Consider the following 21,529-nt stretch of genomic DNA (forward strand, 5'->3'; position numbering starts at 1 on the left):
AGGTTGTTGATATTTCTCCCGGCAATCTTAATTCCAACTTTTGATTCATCTAGCCCTGCCTTTCTCATGATGTGCTCTGCATATAAGTTAAATAGGCAGGGCGACAGTATACAGCCTTGCCAGACTCCTTTTCCAATTTTGAACCAATCAGTGGTTCCGTGTCCAGTTCTCACTGTTGCTTCTTGACCCGCATATAGGTTTCTCAAGAGACAAATGAGATGGTCTGGTACTCCCATCTCTTTAAGAACTTGCCACAATTTGTTGTGATCCACACAATCAAAGGCTTTTGCATAGTCAATGAAGCAGAAGTAGATGTTTTTCTGGAACTCCCTAGCTTTCTCCATGATCCAGCGTATGTTGGCAATTTGATCTCTAGTTCCTCTGCCTCTTCGAAATCCTGCCTGTACTTCTGGTAGTTCTCGATCCACATACTGCTGGAGTCTAGCTTGTAGGATTTTAAGCATAACTTTACTAGCATGTGAAATGAGTGCAATGGTGCGATAGTTTGAACATTCTTTGGCATTGCCTTTCTTTGGAATTGGAATGTAAACTGACCTTTTCCAATCCTGTGGCCACTGTTGAGTTTTCCAAATTTGCTGGCAAATTGAGTGTAGCACTTTTACTGCATCGTCTTTTAAGATTTTGAATAGCTCAGCTGGAATACTGTCACCTCCACTAGCTTTGTTGTTGCTCAGATTTTCTAAGGCCCATTTCACTTCACATTCTAGGATGTCTGGTTCGAGGTCAGTGACCATCTCATTGTGGTTATCTGGGATGTTAAGCTCATTCTTGTATAGTTCTTCTGTATAGTTTTGCCATCTCTTCTTAATCTCTTCTGCCTCTGTTAGGTCTCTGCCATTTTGGTCCTTTATCATGCCCATCTTTGCATGAAACGTTCCCTTCATATCTCCAATTTTCTTGAAGAGATCTCTGGTCCTCCCTATTCTGTTGTTTTCTTCTATTTCTTTGCACTGTTCATTTAAGAAGGCATTCTTATCTCTTCTAGCTACTCTCTGGAATTCTGCATTCAATTGGGTGTATCTTTCTCTTTCTCCTTTGCCTTTCGCTTCCCTTCTTTCCTCAGCTATTTGCAAAGCTTCCTCAGACAGCCATTTTGCTTTCTTGCATTTCTTTTTCTTTGGGATGGTTTTAGTTGCTACCTCTTGTACAATGTTGCGAACTTCCATCCATAGTTCTTCAGGCACTCTGTCTATCAGATCTAATTCCTTAAATCTATTTGTCACTCTACTGTATATTCATCAGGAATATGATTTAGTTCATACCTGAGTGGCCTAGTGCTTTTCCCTACTTTTTTCAATTTAAGCCTAAATTTTGCAACGAGAAGCTCATGATCTGAGCCACAGTCAGCTCCTGGTCTTGTTTTTACTGACTGTATAGAGCTTCTCCATCTTTGGCTGCAGAGTACATAGTCAATCTGATTTCTATGTTGACTGTCTGGTGATGTCCATGTGTAGAGCCGTCTCTTGGGTTGTTGGAAAAGAGTGTTTGTTATGACCATCGTATTCTCTTGACAAAATTCTATTAGCCTGTGCCCTGCTTCATTTTGTTCTCCAAGGCCAAACTTGCCTGTTATTCCGGTTATCTTTTGGCTTCCTACCTTAGCATTCCAGTCCCCCATGATGATAAGGACATCATTTTTTGGTGTTAATTCTATAAGGTGCTGTAGGGCTTCATAGAACCGGTCAATTTCATCCTCTTCAGCACCAGTGGTTGGGGCATAGATTTGGACTACTGTGATATTGAATGGTTTGCCTTGGATTCGAATTGAGATCATTCTGTCATTTTGGGGATTGTATCCCAGTATTGCTTTTCCTATTCTTTTATTGACTATGAAGGCTACTCCATTTCTTCTGAGGGATTCTTGCCCACAGTAGTATACCTGATGGTCATCTGAGTTAAATTCACCCATTCCTGTCCATTTTAGTTCGCTGATTCCTAAGATGTCGATGTTCAGTCTTGTCATCTCTTTTTTGACTACGTCTAGCTTGCCTTGATTCATGGATCTTACATTCCAGGTTCCTATGGAGAAAAAATCTTTACAGCATCGGACTTTCCTTTCACCACCAGATATATCCACAGCTGAGCGTCCTTTCGGCTTTGGCCCAGTCGCTTCATTCTTTCTGGCGCTACTAGTACTAGCCCTCTGCTCTTCCCCAGTAGCATATTGGACACCTTCCGACCTGAGGGGCTCATCTTCCAGCGTCATATCTTTTTTCCTTTTAGTACTGTCCATGGGGTTTTCATGGCAAAGATACTGGAGTGGTTTGCCATTTCCTTCTCCAGTGGATCACATTTTGTCAGAACTCTCTGCTATAACCTGTCCGTCTTGGGTGGCCCTGCACGGCATAGCTTATAGCTTCATTGAGTTACGCAAGCCCCTTCGCCACGACAAGGCAGTAATCCATAAAGGGTTTCTACAGTTAGCCAATTACTGACGGTTGCGATTCTGCATACAAGAATTTTACTATTGACAGTGAGAGAGAAAGGCAAAGAGAGAACACAGACTTACAATGGTGTCATTTGTTTCTAGAGATGATAGGCACAACTGATGGACAGCTTTATGTGTTGATCCCCAGAAATTCTCCATTACTTCTTCACTGCGTGTTCTCATAGTAAACAAAACTGCTACATTCTTTGCTATAATGCAGGTTGCAATTGTGTAGGTAGCAAACCCCCTGAGACCTTGACTGTAGTTGGCCAAGTGCAGCACAAGAAAACTAGGTTCTTTTTCTAGAAGAACTTGGTTTCCTTGTGAATCATACACAATGATAAACATTAGTTTCCATCCAAAATAATGCATGTCTTATTGATCCTGGAACTATTGCTTATTCTCATCTGTCCTTTCTAGTTGTATGCCTTCTCAAAAGAGAAAAGTGGAGTGGGGGAAAAATAAAAATGCCTTTTTGTTTTGAGTACTGGAATTTGGAGGAGTGAGGCTATAAAGCAGTGGACAACCAGGAAAACATACCTAGTAGTTCAGTTCTCTCATGAACTTCATCTTCATGAGCCCTGGTGGCGCAGTGGTTAGAATGCAGTACTGCAGGTTAATTCTGCTGACTGCTGGCTACCAGCAGTTTGACAGTTCGATTCTCACTGGCTCAAGGTTGACTCGGCCTTCCATCCTTCCGAGGTTGGTAAAATGAGGATCCAGATTGTTGGGGGCAATGTGCTAATTCTGTTAACCACTTAGAGAGGGCTGTAAAAGCACTGTGAAGTGGTATATAAGTCTAAATGCTATTGCTATTTCCTATATAGGAAGTCCTCACTTAATGATCACAGGGCAGAAACATCAGTCATTGAGCAAAATGATAATCAAGCAAGATATCCATGAGATTTCTTCGCTCAACAACCGCAATCCTGGCACTTCCGGCTCCGGTTGTTTAGTTATCATGCAAGTTGTTAAATGAGCAGAGTTCAGGAAAAACAAGAATAGAGCTGCAGGCATGTAGAGGAAGGAGAGGAAGGAAGAGAAGGATTTTAGCTCCATGCTTCGTTTTTTTGCCCTGCCACTCCATACCTGCAGAGCTTGTACAGAGAACATTGCAAATGGCAATTGCATGATTGTGGATCACTTGTCAACTGCTTATAATGAAAATAGATTGCCAAGCACCCAGGGGAAGGGACAGTGTGACATATTATGATGGCCAGAAGTGCTTTATGGGTCATAAAGTACTCTTTCTGAGACCACTGTAACTTTGAACAGTTGTTAAACAACTTGTCGTAAGTCAAGGACTATCTGTAATTGTAATTTGCTTAAGAACATTTTTTATAGACTTTTGCCAGGGAGGGAGATGAAAGGCATGGTAACAATGATATCAATATTCAATTTTTTTTGAGAATAAAATCATTTGTTACATCTTGAGTGTCAGCAGCGTTAGGGAAAGTTGTCTGATGAGCTAGACATATCTGTTTCTTCAGATAATAACCATCCAATTTTTAAAATAATTTATCAATTCAGTATACATATTTTTATGTTTCTTCAACCATTTGCTGTAAGCAGCAATGTACAAACACATAACAATGCAATAACCAAAATTGCAAACATATAAGCAATACAACGCAATGTCATTTATGTTACCAGCCTTATCCTAACACTGTAAATCCGGGGGGGGGGGAGGACACTCATATCGCTTCTAGTCTCCCTTAAATTCCCCAACTGTAGATCGAAAAATCTGTGCTTTCAAAGGTTTCCTAAATATTAAAAGTGAGGATGAGATCCTTGTATTGGTGAGATGGTGTTCCACTGGAAAGGAACTCCTATAGCAAATGTTGGCTTTGAGTCACCAATCATTGTGTCTCTCAGGGGTTGGGGACATTCCACATCTGTCCTGTCTTGAGGGGCCAGATTTTATTTGGAGTAAGAAGACTCAGAGATTACTAGCCCCCAAGCCACGTGGTCCATGTATGTTGGTAAATGTTTAACAACCCTCTCTGCTGACTCCATTGCTGCCACTGCACCACTGGCCACTAAACAGCTGATCATCTTGCTAGGTTTTGCAGTCTACTAGCTTGCAACATTCCATAAAATTTAACAATGGGCTCTCTGATAAAAGAAGCTCCAGCAGTCCACAGTATGATAGGCTTTAAAGTTGCACTTAGGGGAGGGGGGAGCCCAACAGCAAATGCAATTCTCACAATATTAGCATTATATGGTAATACTGAATGATTCCAGTTAAGATGCAGGTCCATGTGCCTAGCACAATTTGCAGTTTCTGAGTGGAATTCAAAGGCAGTCCTATCTGGAGTGCAGTATAGCAGTCCACCCATGAGATGATGAAAGCTGCATGACTGACAGCTCCAGGAACACATAATTGGTGCAACAACCAAACCTGGATAAATACCCTCCTGGTCATCCAGCAGGAACTGAGTATCCTCAAGAACCTCCAAGTTACTCATCAGAAATTGAATGAAAAGCAATTGTCTCCCCAACAGAGGGCCAGAAAATGCCTGTGGGAACATGGGAAAAATGAAAGGGAAACGATTCTTCTCATTGGGGCTGAAAGCAGTCTTCTGTCAAACTCCAAGTCATCGCATCACTAAGTATGAGGCCTCTGAAGAGAATGGTGCTCCGTTAAATCTCCTAAATGCAATTTTCTCCACTGCTGTGGAGACTGTTAATTCTTCTAATTCAGGCATTCAAAACTTGGTACCTATGTTGAGCCTGTAATACAGTGGTTCTCAACCTTTTTAATGCCGCAACCCCCAACCGGTCATAAGTCAAGGACTAAACCGGTCGTAAGTCGAGGACTAAACCGGTCGTAAGTCGAGGACTACCCAACCGGTTATAAGTCGAGGACTTTCCCTGCCCGGGAGCGCCGGGCATGTGTGGTGCCACCCCCTGCGCCGGCCGAGGCGTAGCTGGCAAGCGGCAGAGACGGAGCAGGCCGACCACCGGCTGGGCCACCAGCTGGCCCATCCCAAGGAAGGTAAGGCACCCGCCGGAAAAGGGGAAAAAAATGGCGGACAGCCTTGCTTGGCGACCCCCGTGAAATGGTCGATCGACTCCAAATGGGGTCGTGACCCATAGGTTGAGAACCGCTGCTGTAATAAAACCCACAATCATCTATCCAGATTTAAAGAATGCACCAACTCCATATGGTAACCATCTCCCATGTTTATGTGGAAGCAAGCTGAGAGCTCTGAGGGAAATCAGCACCCTGCCATAGGGGGAGTGGTAGAACCTGAGGGCAGAGTTAAAAGAGGGATCAGCCTAGAATCCCTACAACTGAATTAAATCCATAATTGAATTAAATCCAATCCTGCTTGAATTCTATTGACCCCTATCTAATACTTACCGGCTGCTAACTGTTAGTTGAGAAGATTCCTGTGCGTAGGTATGAGTTTAATTGCATCTTCACTTATGGACCTGATCTTTCACACTTGACATTTGCATAGCACAACACACTGAAGGACTCTCCTCCAATATGTGCCCTCATGATTTCTGCAGAAGGCTAAATGGGCCCTATAGACATTCCCACCCATAAAGACATCACTGTTTGAAATTAGTCTTTTATGGACCGACTGACATGCAGAGGCACTTGCGTAGGCCCCATGTCCTCACTGAAGACAAAGATGCTAGCAGTAGAGATTTGAGGCTCCATGATTCCTACAGAATCCAGCTTGCTGGAAACCTTACTTTTCTTTCCTTGTGAAAAATGTGATTGTAGACATATCAGATGTACTTGTGGACAAGCTAAGAATATTAGCTGCCAAAATACATCCCCCAAATTTGGCTTGGCTAATCTGTGGATGGGCTTATCTCTGAGTATATACAGTAATATTTCTTTGAAACTACCTATATATCCTGTATATATTATACAATAAGACTATTCATGGATAAGCTTACCCTTGAATTTTTTACCAAAATATCATGAAAAATGTGCCATCTGTGGATAAACCAATTAATGGAAATTAAAACATACAAAAATTTTGAGAGTCAGCATATTTTTCATGATATTTTGGTTAAAAATTCAAGGGTTGGCTTACCTGTGAATAGGCTTCTACAAGAGTTTATCTTTTATCTATTATATTTAGCCCCTGGAAAGCTTTTACACAGCATCATTGACTCAATTTCTGGTTCCGGTTTAGAAAACTATGTTGAAGAACCTGCAAAACAATTGGGAAATGGGTTAAAAACCAATATTGACAAAACACCAATTTATGATGGCAAATAGAGCATTTTCTTCAACGGTCCCAAATAGCCGTGGAAAAACAGATGTCTTTTTTGTTGCTTGACATGCCTTGACATTTCCTTGGGGGCTGGTGTCTTGAATGTGTGCTTGTTCTAATCCAATTGGAAAAGCTCAAGAAAGCAATGTTCCTCTTTCCCAGAACTGCCTTAGGATGTGTCAGAGATCATCAAAAGAATATTGCCATTTCAAATATTCAAATTGTGTCGCACCTCACAGGAACTTTCTTATGACACTCATGAATTATTATTCCAGGATCAAGAATGGGATGGGAGTTGCAAAGGCAATAGTGACATGCCTAGGACATTTAATGAGCCCGTTGAGATGAAGATTTTTATTTTATTTTATGGTTCATGTCCACCGTCATTATATCACACTTGGTACATGAAATCTCTCAGGGGATTTTAAGAAGTAGCATCCTGGAGTTAAAAGACTAAGCTAATTATTCTCTGTTGTGGGCAAGCTGGTATATAGGGCTTCACCCAATATATCTAGAGAATGGAGGAGGACACATCATGGAAGGCCTTGCCAAAATCATGCACTGAGAAGTGAACTTTCTCACTTGCTTAGTTCACAAAAGTTACAACCAGACCTATAAATCACAACTATTGTCAAGGGAGGCTTCCTGTCACTACATCTCTGATAGAGGTTGATAATGACATAAAGATATTTCCTTTCACTAGCTGTCATCCACAATGCTTGTGAGTAGATATTCAAAAGCTGTCCAGGTGGTTTCATTAAAGAAGTGAAACCCACATTTATTAGGCTCCCATTTCATCCTCTTTCATGTAATCTTTCTCTTTTTTTGGCCTGTTCAGCTCTTTTGCCCATTTAAAAATTAAAGATTTCATAGATGATAGATAGATAGATGATAGATAGATAGATAGATAGATAGATAGATAGATAGATAGATAGATAGATAGATAGATAGATAGATAGATGTTTTCCAGACCCTGATTCAGGGGACATCAAATAGAATGTCCTCAGTAAGACACTTGGGAGATCAGCTTCTCAACAAATCAGAAATGGTTACTTTATCATTGCCTGCTTGCTTCAGTGGCATTCAGCTATTTGATAGGAGAGGAGAATCAGTATCAGATGAAAAATTGTCAGCTACAGTACAATACAATAATGTAAATTTATGTTTAGTTTATTTCTAAACCATTATTGTTTGCACTGGCTTGTGATGGCTGCCCCATGTCCATCTACAACAGTCTTTTGAGATTTAAATGGCTATAATTTATTATAAAAAATAAACAAGTAAATAAGTAAATTCAATACCACTGCTTAGAACAAACAATAAATCTTGAATTTGTGGAACAAAGATAATTTAGTTTCTCTTTGGTCCATCAGGAAAAAAAAAACAACCCCCCAAAAAAACGACAACTGTTTTTTCTTCCTTTTTTGCTCAGTATTGGATAACACATACATATTCATCAGCCATTGATTATTTGTATGTGCAAATGGGCCATCAAGGATGTAAGACAACAGATAAAATTTGCTCAGCCCTTCCTAGACAATGCTTTTTAATGCAGCCCATTCCTATTTTCAGTCGCCAAGTGGAATTGAGTGTGGAGAATTGCAATGAAGTATAAATCAGTCCGTATTGATTTTCTTATCTGTGTAATGGTACCTTTGCAAAAATGTCTTCTTTTTAACTGGGAAAGATTATTCCCCTAATATTCAGGTTTCCTCTTTTGTATAGCTAAAAAGAAAGCATGCACTTTTGTTTTTTCTTTTCTCATAATGGTAATGTCTAGGTCTGCTAAAAGATCTGATATAATTTTGCTTCCCTGTCCCAAATTCATGATTTAAATTCAAGTAATTCATGTTAGGTGACAAAAGTTCCCACACAAATGTTCATTGCTTTACCGGTATCTTTCATTATTCTATTATAAGGATAGTTTCAAATATAACAAGGATCTTATCCAAGAAGCATATCCACCCTGGAAATAGTGAAAATGAGTGTACACTGGCCAGCTCTTATCTGCATCTATTGATTGTATATTATTACTAATTGTTATTATTGTTGAACATATATTCTTTAAAATAAAACAAATGAATGTTTATGCATAATACATACACATATTAGAAGGTACATGGTTTATTTGTCTTATAGAAAAATCTACGAAAAATCTACATACTGTTCACATCTTTCTTTTTGTGGGAGGTTCCATCCAATATTTGATGATATATACTTATTCCCAAGAAATTCTTCCTTTGTTTATTTTTCTTGCTTCTTTCCCCTTGAATCATGAATTGTTATAAATGTGCCATCCTTTCCCCCCCCCATTACATTTGTGATTTGTTTGATTTATGGGCCTGTGAGGAGGAGGAATAACAGAATAACAGAGTTGGAAGGGATCTTGGAGATCTTCCAGTCCAAGCCACTGCTCAACTAGGAACCCCTATACCAGGGGTAGGCAACCTTGGCTCTTTTATGACTTGTGGACTTCAACTCCCAGAATTGAAGTCGCCAAGTTTGAAGACACCTGTTCTACAGCAATGGAATTGATAGCCAGGACGTATCTGCCCTATACCATTTCAGACAATCTCTTCTTAAAAACTTCCAAGGTTGGAACACCCACAGCTTTTGGGGATGTTCCATTGATTAATTGTTCTGTCAGGAAATTTCTCCTTAGTTCTGTGTTGGTTCTCTTTTTTAAAAAAGTTTTATTGATTTTCTAGTTTTACATTTAAGTATTTAAAAAGCAACGTGGCAGCTGGGTTAATCAATAATTCAGTAACATATAAGTGTCTTTAGTACAAATCTCAAACAACCACATTAAATATTTCTTCTCTTTTTCCCTTAGTATTTACTGTCTCATGTTTAAGCTAATACAATTCTTATTATATCAATTAAGTAAAAATAACATTGTTACATTTATCAATAGTTTTTAGCTTATACATATCCTAATTGCTTTAACATCAATCTTTATAGAAAATCAATATCCTGTAATTAGTTTTTCCCAATTTTTAGTTTCCCATCAATATTTAAATTTAACATTTAATATTTATAATTTCCAAGTTTTAGGCAACCAAAGTTTCCTTTACCACAATTCATCACAAAATCTAATGTTCATGTCCTATCTATTTGAATATATTCTATTTCTCACCATCTAATTGATAATACATTATAACATTCTTATTTTCTACTAATTTCCAAATGTCTTAAATTTAATGACCAAAATTTCCCTTATTTCAACATCAAATACTTCCTCTCCTTTTCTCTTAATATCTACTATCTCATATTTAAACTAATACAGTTCTTATTTTATCAACTACGTAAAGACATGTTTATTACATTTTAAAAAATTTAAGCTTGTATATATCTTAATTACTTTTACATTCAATCTTTATAGAAAATCAATATCCTATTTATTTGTTTCCCCAATTTTTAATTTTCCATCAATATTTAGATTTAACTTTTGATATTTATACTTTCAAGTTTTAAATGACCAAATCTTTCTTTATCACAATTCATAGCATAATCTAATATTCAAAGTACACATCTTGTCTGTTTGAGTATATTCTATTTTAATTAATAACATAACATCCTCACTAATAAATCCAAACCCCAATTTTCTTCAGCCTTATTCTAGCTCTTTCTTTGCCAACTCGCCTTCCATGTCCATGCTTTTAGATCATCAACTAGATCTCCCTCTGTTATTGTATATATTATTTGAAATAAAAGAGACCATCCAATTGCCATTCTTTTGGAAGGACTAACAAATCGTCTCTCTATTATTCCATCTCCCCATAGTTGTCCTTTGGTCTGTTCTTCTTCTTGCTCCTCAGATTTCTTCTGGTTTATATAGAAAGTCTTTTCCATTTTCAGTGTTATCAGTCCCCTTTGTGGGTTTTCCATTAACTTGTGTTTGTTGGTCCATTGAATCCTCTATCATAGTGTTTGATTGTTCCACTTCTTCTATTGTGTTCTGTGTAGTTGATTCTTTAATTGTAGTCAAAATTAGGATTTGAATATCTAGGCTGACATCTTGTTCTTTTCTATAGCGTCTTATTTCGTCAGAAGCTGTAAGAATAGTTTCATGAATTGCTTTCAACATAGAAAAAATCTGTTCCTGATCGATATTCTCTTAGTATATTAAATTAAAAACTTTACGATCAGAGGATGAAAATAATGTTATCACTGGGTATAGAACATAGCTGATATCTGCCAAGGTTGAAGGAGTCTTATCTGTAGTCTGGGCTTCAAGCCAAGTCTCTTTTAGACAATAACAAATTGTAGTATCAGATTTAGCCACAAGATGTCACCAATGCCATTTAAGGTTTTTTAAGTCCAAAATTTTTATAATTCTTTTTCCAATTTTACTTCTTTTTTTGTAAGTAAAAACCGAAATCTTCAATAGGGATAAGAAATCTTTTGGTTGCCAAATTTTAGAAACATATAAATCCAGTTAAAATAAGATTATCTTTCAATGTTTTAAACTCCCCTGGATAGTCAGTCACCACTGCTCTTAGAGAGTGGGATAGGATTTCTCTTCTCTTTCTCATAGGGGGGGAAATACTTTGGGAAGCTTATATAGGTAGAAAAGATAGTTAGGATTGAAGAGAGGTTCAGATCTCACTCAGTCTCATCCATGCTACTTTAGAAGTGCCTGGTGGTAAGTTTGACTTCGGCTGTCTGCAGCCTAGTGATGGGCCATATTTCAGTGGCTGGTCTTTTGTCCACCAATTTGGAGGGCTACCCCGGATCAAGGATATGGGCTACCACCCTCCCATGATCAAGGGGGATCCCCTCCTTGTTTGTTGCCCCTACAGGGTATCTTTGGACCCTTTCCCCCAGCGGTGCGAAATAAAACGTGGAAGACAGAGCTCACCTTCCAGGGTCTGCAGTGGCCATAATGGCAAATCAGAAGTCTCTGGTTCTTTCCTTGATTAATTTCCATCCATTGCTTCTTGTCCTGAGGAGAGGAGGAGGAGGAGGAGGAGGAGGAGGAGGAGGAGGAGGAGGAGGAGGAGGTGGAGGTGGAGGAGAGGAAAAATATCAGTATAGTAACCACATTATTCTAGACCAATGTGTCTCCATTCGCTTTATCAAAACATCACATCCCAATCAGGAATTAAAGTTGATGTTGTGGGGCTACCTGATCTATTGGAGAATGAATTGGAGATTCAATTCACGATGATTATCAATAGCATGGCTCATCAAACACGTTGGATTATGCATCTAGCTCCTGAATGAAAGCCATGCTTTGGGCTACCAAAACTGGACTGCAATAAAATCTTAGCTCTCTAGATCAGGGTCACCCAACCCCCGGTCTGTGGACCAGTACCGGGCCACAGCATTCAAGCAACCGATCAGCACAAACAAGCAAAGTCCCATTCACAAGATGCAGGCAGCACACAAAACCACACCCCTTCCGGTCCGTGGAAAACCCTCTCTCCACGTAACCAGTCCCTGGTGCCCAAAAGGTTGGGGACCTCTGCTCTAGATGATAGCAAAGAGTTAGAGTTGTCTCTTTGCTGCCATCTAGTGATCAACACAAGTATTTGCAGATAAGATCTTGCAATCTACATTCTGAGTTGTTTGCCATTAGACACCAGTGTTGCAACAAAGCAAAGCTCTTGAAATATACCTCTCACTTGCTATTTCTGTTCCAAATCCAATTTCAAGAATGGATTTTGCATTTCCATGTTATAATTTCTTTTAATGCTGTTAATGCCAAGAAAATATTTCCACCTTAAATCCTCTTGTGGTATTGCTGTAAGTCTATTTTGCAATTCCAAACAAGTGCGTGTGTGTGCAATACACACAGACACAAATAAATTATAGTTTGTTCTATTATCATTTTCTGAATTTCCATTCAAACAAAACCAATATTATCATGTAATGTTTTTCTTTTGAATAGTGCAGATGGTATGAATATGCAGATGGGTGATTTTCTAATCAATACTGTGGCACTTGGGAGTCTGTGTAAGTATTGTAATAATGCATTAGTCAGGAGAGATGTTGTAACATACTGAGATCACACAATAAATCTGAGATGCCACATCTAGACACTCCAGGGAAGATGGCAAGCCATGGGTTACAGCTTAAGTTTAAGGCAGTGAAGACTTTCAAATATGATGAGGAAATAATGCAATTTTAAAACTTTAATAAAACCACTGGGGAATTAATTTCACCAGAGCGATATTCCTTCTCAAGGCATTCGTGATCTTATGTTAGCTTTGCAGCTAATCAGAGCAAGAGACATTTTACCTGTTATCTCTGGAATAAGCACAGTATGGTATCTGTGAATAGCACTAGATCTTTAGTGTGCTGAATATGAAAATAATCCCTTTATAGGTGATGGTTTAGCACTATAAAATTGCATTATGCAAACAGCACACAGACAGCATAAACCTCAGAGATTCAGAATCTGAAGAGCTTACAAATTAATCTCATAAATGCCGGCTGAAGCATGTTCTTGCAGAACGCACTCAGCCATGAAACTTGACCAACTGAACCTGCAAAGTTTTAATTAGTAGCTTTTTATAATATGGTATTAAATGACAATGCATGGTTCTTGTCAGTGTTTATTTTTGCACACACATCTGGGACAGACAGTTGGCACCCTCGGATTCGCTTTCAAAAGTCTTACTTACAGATCTCCCTTTCCTTCCTCTTTGTGCCACCTTGACAATTGGAAAGTCTGTGCTTGGAGAATGTTGTTGCCTTGTCATCTTTGGCCAGGTTTGCCTTGTCATCAGAGGCCAGATTGTTGGCCTCTGATTTTTAATCAAAAGGCTGCCAGCTGATCATGAGACACATGCAGGTCATATCATGCCAACAAACCTGTGATAAGAATGTGAATTTAAACCTGGCCAAAGATGACAAGGCAACAACATTCTCCAAGCACAGACTTCTAATTTTACCAGAGCTGTACAAGTATCTTTAGACCAGACCATCCTCTACAAAATTCTTCCAGGCAAGCCAATCAGAGAGACAAGTGCAACTTTCAGGAGCTGTTTGTCTGTCAACAGTACTATCTGAAATACTCTGATGTGAGTGCACTGATGATGTTACCTAGCTGGGTGATGAAACATCTGAAAGAGAACCCCCAAGCAGAGAGAGCACAAAGGACCCCACAGTTCAACCCTGAGCTACAAATATTCTTTTCTCAGTGCTAGATATATATTTGTACTAGATTGGGGGTAGGAGGCTTTCATGCTGATTTTTCAGGTATCCATTTTTAAAAAGTCCGAAAAGGAAGAAAGATTGTTCCAAGGATGGCTCACACAATCAAATCCTCTATCTATTTATGCAGCAAGATTGACTCGACCATTAAACGTAAAACAATAGATTCTGCAATATCAGCAAAAAAAAAACAAAACCCATCGAATAGTCAATTATTTACTTCAATTAATAATTTATCAGGGTCCCTGACCAGCACATAAGAAAGATAACTTGCCATCAGTCTTGAAGCCTTGGCATTTGTTGAAAGTCTTATTTTTATAATTTCCATATTTCTATACTTTAACTGCTACTGCTAGCTTCCTCTTATGTAACCAAGTGAAAGGATAGAAATATATAAACATTCTACCTCACGCTGTGTTCAGAGTTCCTCCACCTTTAGCCACGCTGAATAAATGCGTTGGGCTTATCAAGACAAATCCGGACTCCGTCTTTTATTTTTCCGAGTCACACCTGACAATCTGCACAACAGTCCACAATTGTACAAGTTGGTAGTAGCTGGTTGGTGTTGGCTGATCTCAGAAAAGCTAAAAAGCATCAGTCCTGATTACAATTTGAATGGGAGACTCAAAAGTTGCCGGTGTTGTAGACTACTTTGGGAAGTTAAAAACATTTTGGAAGAAGGCAGTGGCAAACTATTTCCATATTGCTACCCCCCCCAAAAAAAAACTGTAAGATGTTTCCAGGAATCAATCTGAGGGTGGCTTCACATTTACTGTACAAAGCAGAGGCTAGATTGACAAAGCAAGGTTAGTTTGCTTTGGCTTGGTATATTATATGAACTCGGCCATTGGTATAAGTTGGTATACCATGACTAAACAAACTACAGTAGCAATTAAATTGATACTTAAGAATTACTCTGCTGCAGAATGATTGTACTTGAATTGAGAAAACATATAGTTTGATATCCGTTCCTGTGTCCCCAATGGAAGAAAGGCAGATGTGAATTTGGTTACATAAATTGTATTACTGATCTAAGTATAGAAATATTCAACATGTTATTTGTGGACGGCATTGCTCTATGCATATTCTTATTTGTTTATGTTATTTGATAAAGCAGGTTATTGTGCCAAATTTATAGACTGGAGTGGCGTATTTACATCACTTCCCACCATATTGTAGTAGACAGTAACCAGAGGCTGGCAACTTCAAAGCAATGAAAAATGTCAAAGAGTAGCAATATGCGAATTATTGGGCGAAGTAGTTTTAGTCTAGGATAAAAATATGAGTTTGTTGGCAGGCAGAGACACTTCTTTTCTTGCTTTGATCCCTATAACTCAAAAAGCTACATTGGCTAGAATTCCCTTCTTAATTTAATGCATAGAATTGTGTCTTCTTTGTTGCACATGTCTGTCCAGCCTGAGCCTCATAATTTGTTCTCAACACACTCATATAGCAAAGCTGCCAACTGTAGTTGTTTTCCATTAAATTTTACAGATGACCTATGAAAAGGGAATTAGACAAATTTATCCCATCTGGCTCCACTCAAGTTTGTCATTCAAGAATGAGATGTTGCTTAGGTTTGGGAGAAAAGGTTCTGCATATTTTAATTGCTATTTATATAATTTATGACCTAAATAGATGTTACAGTCAGATGGAGATAGATTTGCCACCACTCAATTTGGGAGGTTGTATTTGAACGTCTCTCCCCCCAACCACCTGCCCCAACCCTCCCAATGATTCATAGAATGCTGCCAAACTCTTACAAAAAACTTGAAAACATTTATTATTGTTTGCGGGTTAAATGTCTTTAGTTGCAGGCTGTCTCTTCCATTTAACAGGTGTAGAACATCTGTTACATTTTATGGAGACAAGGATATTGAATTATAAACGAGGCTGAGTTAGTTTGGCTTCTTAATGAAACTTGGAGAAAATCAAAGCCTCTCTTTAGGATGACTAATTAGAATTTTTCACATCTTGCTTTTCTTTTCCAGTAAGTTCCAAGTTAAAGCTTTGGCCCACCAGCTGACTGATGTAGAGGAAAAAAAACCTGGCTCTTGTTGCAGGTGAAGAGCAAAAAAGAAAAGGAAGAAATTCATTTTTGTTTCTCTGACGAAGGGGAGAGGTATGTGAGAACGCTCATAAGAATTTGAGGCAGCTGGCTTAACATGGAGTTAAGTATTAAATAGATACTGTTTTCTGTTGGAATCAATAGTGAGGTTTGGTGAAATTTGACTCAAATTAGGGCAGTCAATCTTGCTATTGATCAAAGAGCAGAAATCAATGTAATATATACATTATAAATATTTTTTTTCAGTCAGGATGCTAAAGGCAAGACTGTTTTTTAAGAGGTTTCCATTGACACAAGCTTGCAATGGCTGAGTTTTTAACACCACCTAACCAGATAAGAGATAGCGTTTACCTGGACTTCTTTTTCCCAACCCTTTCTTCCACAGGTATATCTGAATCATTTTTTCAGTTCTATGGCCTTATTTCCTACTAGGAAATTGCAAAATAGACCTTGACACCAAGTTAATACAATACTTTTTTTTTAAGAAATAAAAATTAGAAATATGGGCAGGGGAGAAGTAAGTCTGCCTATCTATCCAATTACAATAGTGAGCTAGCCACAGTTACAATAGTGAGCTAGCCACTCTGTGTCATTAGATTCAGAAAAGAACTATTTGGAAGTTCTCTCCACAAGGAAGGTATGCATTGTTACCCTATGGGAGCAGTTTGGAAAATCAACAGAAAGATTCTGTGTGACGGTTAATCACCACAAGAAAACAATTAAGGGAGAGGAAAGGCATTAGGCAAAGTTGCTCATAAAGAAAAGGCCGTTTGGTCTGTTCGCAAGCTTTACCAAATGTAATGGGGATTTAAGTGATGTCTTATTCCCATAAGCAAAATTCTGCCTAATGTGGCTTTGTTATTAAGCAACGATGGATGCGAGCAAAAAGCTGGATTTGAATCTCACAGGAAAAGTTTGGCATTTGGTTAGGTTCCTTCTGAATATATGAGATTAAGAATGAGCCAGATATTTACATTGCTCATATATAATCAGTCTTGCTATTGAATCGGAAGTCTTGTCTTTCGGTTTCTTATCACTAGGTTGTCTTACACCATATATTAAACATGGTTTCTTTCTTTCTTTCTTTTTTAAAAAAGAACACTTATTATAAAACATATTTTTTTGTAAAAAAAAAATGAAGAAGTTATCCTCATGACATTTTTAGAACTATAAAAACTACACCGAGGGAGCAAGATGCCGCTCTCTATGGGAAATCTTTTTAACCAGTTTTCTTTACACCCTCCTCTGTTCCCCTATTGCAGCTGGAAACACTGCACAACTCTCTCTACTCTGTTTTCTTTGCTGAATTGCTAAGACATTTGAGCATCTCTCTCTCTCTCTCTCTCTCTCTCTCTCTCTCTCATAATGTGTGTGTGTGTGTGTGTGTGTGTGTGTGTGTGTGTGTGTGTGTGTATGTGTGTACACTAAGACCCTTAGGAATATAGGCACACACACACACACACACACACACACACTGCAATGAGTTCCTGAATGAAAGATGAAATGTAATCCTAATTAAATAGACACAAATGAAAAGGCATATATATATCTGATAATAAATAAATGTATTTTAAAGTTCTCTCCTTATAGTGTTTCTGGCTTAGAAACATCCATTTTAGGTGAATGGGACATTGAATTGCAGCGCAGTGCAGTCTCTCATTTTCTCTCTTTCTCCCCCCTCCCTCAATTTATTTATTTATTTCTGAAATGTATTCGGATGCCTATCTCAAGCAAATAACTGGCTAGCTGACAATATCAAACAATAAAACAATAAGAACAGCATAAATATATATGCCAATATAAAAAATATAAAAATAAAACAAAGACGCTACATGCCCTTTGAAGTATGAGGTTTAAGGTTGCACAAGACATATCTGAAAAAAAAAAGAAACTTGAAGCATCTCATCAATGAAACTACTCTGTCTGGGAGTAAGAAAAAAAAAATCTAGATTTTGCTAGCTTTTAGCCACAGCGTATCAATCTTAAGTTTTTGCATGACCCATCCAATTTCTTCTCTCAAACACACCTAAAAATAAATTTAACAGATCTAGCCTTACTTTCAGTGCTGCTGAGGTAACTGACAATTCTGAGGTTTTTCTTTAAAAGAAAAAAAAATAGAAAACTATACAATCTTCCATTTTTATTTTAGTTCTTCTCCCCAGCTCGGTTCTATCTCTCCCTTTATGGTCAAATTCCATAGCAACAGTTAGAGAGATTGCTAATGAAAGAAGAGTTACTTCACAAGCTTTACTTATGCATTCTCCTCACATCGGAGTGTCTCTTTTATCAAACAGAATTTGCACTCTGATGAGAAAATAAGAGGGTACCTTGGAAAGCAGCTCAGCTTAAATCCTGAACTTGGACTTAGCATCTCATAAACTGTGAGCTATCGATGAAGAGAGGCTTGTCAATCCTACAGATGATTAAATGGAAGAATAAATAATAATTTAAGACTAGGTCAACAATGGGTGGAAGAGATACCTTTAGCGGGCCTGGCATTAGTAATCACTGCTTGAATGCTAAAGATGCAGATATTGCTAAAAGAACCCAAATAAAACATTTTAAATACCTTCCTTTATTTACTCTTATTTACAAAATAGTGAAAGGCAAATAAAAGCAAAATACCCATAATCTTATATACTGTAATTCAATTATCTAAGCACCTGGAACTGGAAAGTAAACAATTATTCAGCCTTTGTTGTGTATAATTAATAAGGCTTAATCACTGGGATAAAAATAGTCTGTGTTGTCATCGTATTGACCTTCTCTTGGTCATCTTTTCATTAGAGCAATCTTCCAACATATTTACCACCACATGAAAATATCCACATCTCTTCTAACTTCTTACCACTACTTGTCTACCTGTCACAAAAAAAACCCAACCCATAAATTCTTTGTGTTCCAAAGCTGTCAAAGAAACTTAATAAAGCCAGCTTAGTGTTCAATATAATATCCCGAATTATGATTTACCCTATTTTAATTTTTTTAAAAGTCCAAAACAAGGGGACACTTTTATAAGAATATTACATAAGGTAGATATGTATAAAACAAGTACAGTATTATATTCAAATGCAGCTTCAGTTTTTTATTGTTTCAGACATATTGCTAGAAAACTTGTTTGAAAGAACCATTTTTTCCAGTTAAGATGAACCTTAGTACAAGCAGGTAAGCCCATGGCAAATATATTCTGACCCCAGAGTACCAGAATATCTGGTGTTTGTATCTACAAAGATAAATATTAGGTTCAAGTTGTTATAGTTTGGACACTTTGCAAAAACCTAGCTCTCTAGAGATGTCTATAATGCTGGGAAGGAAAAAGAAGAAGAGGACAAAAAACAGTGAGTTGGATGGACAAGTTATACAGGCAATGTGGGCTCTACTGGAACTTCTGAAGAACTAGGCTTGCTATAGATCCGTGGTGGCGAACCTATGGCATGTGTGCCACAGGTGGCACGCAGAGCCCTCTCTGTGGGCACACACACCATCGTCCCAGTCCTAGGCCTTCAGCTGTGTTTTATAAAACCTTTTTGCTTTAGGCCTCTGCCGCCGTGTACAAAAGAAAAAAGGTTCAATCAATCAATCAATTTCAACTTCTTGCGGGAAAAAAAATGATCTTGCAAAGTTGGGATTGAACTTTTTAGTCCCACCCAGTCTGCTGTTACCACCGCAGCCACGCCCACCCAATGGGCCATGCCTACCCAATGGGCCACACCCACCCAATGGGCCACGCTCACCCAGCACCCAATGATACATAAGTGGGTTTTGGGTTGCAATTTGGGCACTCGGTCTCTAAAAGGTTCGCCATCACTGCTATAGATTGTCCTGGAGAAAGGCTATGTAGTCACTAAGATTCAGCACTGACTTGGTAGCATCTCATCAATCAGTCAAGTTCAATTGAAACTGATATTAATCTTGGTAGATATTTAAAACTTGTGATTTGATCTTCCCTTTGCAAACTGGTACATTTGTATTTATTTGTATTTTGTATTTAATTTTATTTATATGCCGCCCAATCCCAAAGGACCCAGGGTGGCGTACAGAGATTAAAACAATAATAAAACAATAAAATAATACAGTCATACCGCGAGTCCGATCATATCCCGCCCCCCCCCCTGGGGACATCAGCCCCAGGCCTGCCAGAACAGGAGAGTTTTAACGGCTTTCTTACATTTCCAGGAAGCATTGTTCCTACAAAACAGTGAGGTTTGATAAAGCAAATACCTTTTTTTTTTGACACTACTTGCATTCATTTACTGGAGAAATAGTGCATTCATTCCTTTATTAGATACAGAGTAGATAAGGGGAAAAAATAAAGTTTCACTGCCACTATGACATACATACATAAATGTGACGTACATAATTTATAAATAATTTGGATGTGTTTCGCCTTCTCATTCATAGTGTTGAATAATGCGTAATGAGGAAAAAAAGAAGTGATAGGAAGTGGAAAAGAATGGAAAAACAAATGTAGAAATTGGAATTGCCATATCACTTCTACAAACCAGAAAGATATTAATCAAATAATTATCTGAATATATACAGGGAACACATGCAAGAGAATAACCCCTTGAATAATACTCAGGTATTTCAATGCATTTTGTTCTAGACAATTTCACGGTAGGATGTGCCTCTAAGTTTTATATTTTATTGGCCTTTCTTGCTTTGTTCAAATCAGAATCCAAAACTCTTCCTGAAAACTTCTTATCTTTTTCGTAAGAGATGCTCTTTTCACTGTTATTTCTGTACTTATCGCCTCACCTAAATGCACCCCATAGATGAGGTCAGGTTCACTTCAATTAGGAAGGGAAAAGTAGAATGTGCCGTAGTGTGACTAGTTTCCTGACACTTCAGCTGCTTCAGTGAGAGATGAATGATTCCTCTATCCAGACATTTGCAATTAAAGTGAAGATGGCAGCAAAAACAGTTGACTCATTATATGATGAACCTGGGCAAATAAGAATGGTGTAGAAGGTGCGTACATATAATAAGGAGATATTGACTTTTGCTGAAGGTCAGGATCACAATTTATTAACCCAGGAGGTAAATATTGATTGAAACTTAAGACAGCTCTTTTTTTCTTCCCTGAGTTTTTCTCATTTTTAGCCTACAGAACTTAGTGCAGGACTTGCTAAATAATTCTGTCTGCTGCTTGGTAAGCTGTAGGAGTCATTGTTTTGCTTGCAGAGAGCCTATATTGGTCTCCTGGGGAGTGGAGAAATTTACAATGTATTTTAAGAGGATATTTAAAATCATGCTAATTATTTTTCATCAGTTCTGCTCTATTCAAGCAGAATCCTATTACTGAACGGGGGCTTTTAAATATTCAAAGAGCTTTGGCCATCATTTCTGGCTTTGTTCAAACTGACCACCATTGTCCATGGTGGCCTCCTGCCACCCTGGGTATCAGGCTTCTGTTTGTGGAAATATTTACTCTGATATCAAGTGATGCTGTACAAAGTGATGCTGTTATAATTGGATATACTTTTTCTTTGTTCTTTTTTAAAGTTAAATCCTTAAATTATCAGTAAATTATATTTATTGTCATTTGTCACTTCTCTACTAGTGAAATACCATTCGGTGTGAATGTCACTCAAAATAAGAAATGACACA

Source organism: Crotalus tigris, unplaced genomic scaffold, assembly GCF_016545835.1.
Source record: "Crotalus tigris isolate CLP2741 ecotype Arizona unplaced genomic scaffold, ASM1654583v1 scf7180000017739.2905288, whole genome shotgun sequence".
Lineage (NCBI taxonomy): Eukaryota > Metazoa > Chordata > Lepidosauria > Squamata > Viperidae > Crotalus > Crotalus tigris.